The sequence below is a fragment of the Schistocerca cancellata genome, unplaced genomic scaffold (assembly GCF_023864275.1).
Source record: "Schistocerca cancellata isolate TAMUIC-IGC-003103 unplaced genomic scaffold, iqSchCanc2.1 HiC_scaffold_1004, whole genome shotgun sequence".
Lineage (NCBI taxonomy): Eukaryota > Metazoa > Arthropoda > Insecta > Orthoptera > Acrididae > Schistocerca > Schistocerca cancellata.
In genome coordinates this window covers 12,501-17,500 of record NW_026047009.1, presented here as the reverse complement: position 1 = coordinate 17,500, position 5,000 = coordinate 12,501, and the positions used below count along the sequence as shown (strand labels likewise).

General features: G+C 54.2%; 1 non-coding gene across 1 annotated transcript in view; it reads left to right on the top strand.

Annotated features, from left to right (window-relative positions):
• Nucleotides 1–4,239: 4,239 nt before the first annotated feature.
• LOC126150814 (small subunit ribosomal RNA) overlaps nt 4,240–5,000 on the top strand; it is a 1,909-nt gene continuing 1,148 nt past the window's right edge. The window contains exon 1 of the ribosomal RNA XR_007531670.1: nt 4,240–5,000. This exon is cut by the window's right edge and continues 1,148 nt beyond it. This is a non-coding gene — a ribosomal RNA (small subunit ribosomal RNA).

The window sequence follows — 5,000 nt, the reverse complement described above, 5'->3', positions numbered from 1 at the left end:
ACACCTCCATCTACAGGAATCCAACGAAACTACGCCAACCATACCTCCAAAACACGGCACCGCCATCTATGACAATGTGACGAAACCACATGCAATAGCTCCATCTACGCGAATCGGACGACACTACGTCCACCATGGCGAGCGCACCACAAACAAAAAGACCGCCATCTGCAGGTCCCCCGCAACATGACCTGCTGCACCGACGATACCGCCATCTAGGCGACGCCACGCCGACTACAACATCGCTAGGTCCCACAGTGCCCATTTTTCGACGCCACCCACACAGCCTGCATCATCTGTCCACCACAGGAGCCCCAACGCCAGTGCCTGCGCCGCACGAAGTCGTCGACCGACAATCGCTCCACCCGCACCCGCACGTGCCCCACTCCAACCGCCCAAATCGCAACTCCAGCGGATGAATGGCGGACTCTTCCCGCACTCCTATCGTGCAATCCACCCCTATATCTTGCGTTTCATGAAGAGTTATATCCAATATGCCATATTCCCGCTGTCCCTATACATGCTCTAAGTAGCTCGCTTGCTACAGCAGCAGCAGCACCACCTCCGCGCGCTTCCCTGGGGGCACTGAACCGCAGGACGCGAGACCCCACGCCCTGTGGCAAACAGGGCTCCTCGCAGAATATATACGGTCCCTACCCCGCACAACGATGACGGTGTGGGGGCCATTGTACGACACCGCTTCCTGCGGTGCCAACGCTGTCGTAGAGTCGATACTCCATCTTTGGTAGAAGGCAACCATTCCGCTGTAAATGAGTACGTCGCTCGTAGTTCAGTCACCTCGCAGCACTGCTCAGTAAACTATGCAGGCCCACATAGATAGATCAAATACGCAAATGCCCCTATACATGCTGAACGTCTGTGCAAACAAAACGAACCACACGTCACCCGCACACTCTATCACCCACACACTCTATCACACACTACTCTCTGCCTGTAACAAACACAGATACAATAATTAAGCACCGGCATGGACCAACGTCCGGTGCATCCTATCCGCCACAGTACACCAACCAGACTATGATAACCAGGCCAGGAGGTCCAATCATAAAACAGAATATCCCACTCGTCCGACAACCACAATTGCTCAGATAAGCCACCAACACCCACACATGTCCTACACAGGGGTGCACCCAACATCACCACACTGCCTCGTCTTACAGCACAAACACACTGGCAGGAATGAAACACACAGGTCTGCCGCAACCACAGACACGGCTCGCCCCCCCCTCTCACTGGCGGAAAGCGCATCCCGACGTGACATAACTCCTTTGACACACTGACGCTGCCTCGGGCATCCACGTCCTACGGTCGATATCAACGAACCTCACCCCCCCCCCCCCCCCCACAACACGCCATCCCATACCACATTGTGTACCGTACCCAAACCTAACGTGTACTGTACTACAACGCAATGTGTACCATAACACAACCCAGTTTGTACCTTAACCTAACCTATGTCACCTTAACCTAACCTATGTCACCTTAACCTAACCTATGTCACCTTAACCTAACCTATGTCACCTTAACCTAACCTATGTCACCTTAACCTAACCTATGTCACCTTAACCTAACCTATGTCACCTTAACCTAACCTATGTCACCTTAACCTAACCTATGTCACCTTAACCTAACCTATGTCACCTTAACCTAACCTATGTCACCTTAACCTAACCTGTGTTGCACCTTAACCTACCTCAATTTGCACCGCAATGTAACTCAATTTGCACCGCAATGTAACTCAATTTGCACCGCAATGTAACTCAATTTGCACCGCAATGTAACTCAATTTGCACCGCAATGTAACTCAATTTGCACCGCAATGTAACTCAATTTGCACCGCAATGTAACTCAATTTGCACCGCAATGTAACTCAATTTGCACCGCAATGTAACGCAATTTGCACCGCAATGTAACGCAATTTGCACCGCAATGTAACGCAATTTGCACCACAATGTAACGCAATTTGCACCGCAATGTAACGCAATTTGTACCGCAATCTACCCCCATGTTGTGCCTTAACCTAACCCACGTTGTGCCTTAACCTAACCCACGTTGTGCCTTAACCTAACCCACGTTGTGCCTTAACCTAACCCACGTTGTGGCTTAACCTAACCCACGTTGTGGCTTAACCTAACCCACGTTGTGGCTTAACCTAACCCACGTTGTGGCTTAACCTAACCCACGTTGTGGCTTAACCTAACCCACGTTGTGGCTTAACCTAACCCACGTTGTGGCTTAACCTAACCCACGTTGTGGCTTAACCTAACCCACGTTGTGGCTTAACCTAACCCACGTTGTGGCTTAACCTAACCCACGTTGTGGCTTAACCTAACCCACGTTGTGGCTTAACCTAACCCACGTTGTGGCTTAACCTAACCCACGTTGTGGCTTAACCTAACCCACGTTGTGGCTTAACCTAACCCACGTTGTGGCTTAACCTAACCCACGTTGTGGCTTAACCTAACCCACGTTGTGGCTTAACCTAACCCACGTTGTGGCTTAACCTAACCCACGTTGTGGCTTAACCTAACCCACGTTGTGGCTTAACCTAACCCACGTTGTGCCTTAACCTAACCCACGTTGTGCCTTAACCTAACCCACGTTGTGCCTTAACCTAACCCACGTTGTGCCTTAACCTAACCCACGTTGTGCCTTAACCTAACCCACGTTGTGGCTTAACCTAACCCACGTTGTGGCTTAACCTAACCCACGTTGTGCCTTAACCTAACCCACGTTGTGCCTTAACCTAACCCACGTTGTGCCTTAACCTAACCCACGTTGTGCCTTAACCTAACCCACGTTGTGCCTTACCCTGCTCTGTAATTGGCATATGACACGTTACATTAATGTATTGTTGTCCAACCGCAACCGGCTCAGAATGTTGTGTACACAGCTATGTGTCATCTCCCCATAACAGCTGCATTGCAGTGTGGTACGCCATAGAGACGTGTGGGAGTAATGGACGCAGTGGATGGCGATCAGCATGAGCCGTCTGTTCATGTAGTGGCGCGTGTATGCAGACGTAGTAGTCTCTTCTCACACAATGTGATAGCACGGTGCCCCGCGTTCCACATCTGCGACATGCTACAGAGGCCGGTTGACAGTTGGTCGCGCAATGGAGATCGCATATGTACGGGGGCACCTTCCACGTGCCCTCTAGTCGGGCACATTTTGTTGCGTGGATGTGAGCGAATGTAGTGTGTCTTGACACCTGACAGGCAGGCATGCAATAATAGTTGACTTTGCAAACGGGGATGGACGTGTACGTTTACTGGTGACGTTACGCAAATGAACAACTGGTAACCCGTTGTGGTGCGGTTGATCTTGCTGGAGGTACATCTGTGAGGGCAACGATCGGTACAGCTACGAAGCGGTCCCCACCATACCAACGAACGTGAATGTGAATCTGGGTGTGAAGCGATACGCGGCTGTGGGTGGGTGGGACTGTCCCCGGCCGGTGAGGGGGGGCCGCCCGGCGTGCTGGCCGCGCGGTGCGTGGGCGCACGCGCTACAGCCGGCTGGTGGGGGCGCCCAGTGGCAGGCGCGCCGGCCGACGGACGCGGCAGGCGGCGCAGCTGCGCGCCGGGGCACCCTGCGCGCGGCGCCGTGCAGCCAAAGTGGGTCCTCGCGGACCCGGTGCGAAGCGCGGTGGACATCTGCAGTGTGCTGGTCCGATTGAGGACTGTGTGCGTTGAGGATGCGCCGCCGCCCGGCACTCGGCGCCGCGACGCCGTCTGCTGCTCGGTCGCCCCAGCGGTTCTCGCTGGTGGTTTGTATCGCAGTTGTGCGGACGTGTTGGCACGTGCGCTGTGCTGGGAGAGTTCGCTTCGGCACCCACGTGGGGCCTTTGCCCTTCTGTGGCGCTGGCGTTGGAGCTGCCGGTCACCGTAGGTGGCGCGTGTTGTCTCCCGCCGGCAATGCCACGACAGCACGCTCCCGGGCCTCTGTCGGCAGCGGCAAGCTCAGTTGGGAGCACGGGTGGTCGCACCTAAAGCGTCTACTCGCCTAACTCCGGGCGATTGCGCCTCTCTCGAACCCGACCAAGTACTTAGGACGGCGCTGCGCGCCGCCGGGACCTGAGAGGGTTTCGAGGTGTATTGTGCAGGGGAGCCCAGCCTCCTCCTGTTTGCAGAATAATTGAGCGGACGCTTGCGTGTTCGCGCGGGCCCCCGGGACACACTCCCGGGCGGCCGGCTGCTCAGCTCTAGTTGACGCAGCTCCCTGGTTGATCCTGCCAGTAGTCATATGCTTGTCTCAAAGATTAAGCCATGCATGTCTCAGTACAAGCCGCATTAAGGTGAAACCGCGAATGGCTCATTAAATCAGTTATGGTTCCTTAGATCGTACCCACGTTACTTGGATAACTGTGGTAATTCTAGAGCTAATACATGCAAACAGAGTCCCGACCAGAGATGGAAGGGACGCTTTTATTAGATCAAAACCAATCGGTCGGCTCGTCCGGTCCGTTTGCCTTGGTGACTCTGAATAACTTTGGGCTGATCGCACGGTCCTCGTACCGGCGACGCATCTTTCAAATGTCTGCCTTATCAACTGTCGATGGTAGGTTCTGCGCCTACCATGGTTGTAACGGGTAACGGGGAATCAGGGTTCGATTCCGGAGAGGGAGCCTGAGAAACGGCTACCACATCCAAGGAAGGCAGCAGGCGCGCAAATTACCCACTCCCGGCACGGGGAGGTAGTGACGAAAAATAACGATACGGGACTCATCCGAGGCCCCGTAATCGGAATGAGTACACTTTAAATCCTTTAACGAGTATCTATTGGAGGGCAAGTCTGGTGCCAGCAGCCGCGGTAATTCCAGCTCCAATAGCGTATATTAAAGTTGTTGCGGTTAAAAAGCTCGTAGTTGGATTTGTGTCCCACGCTGTTGGTTCACCGCCCGTCGGTGTTTAACTGGCATGTATCGTGGGACGTCCTGCCGGTGGGGCGAGCCGAAGGCGTGCGACCGCCTCGTGCGT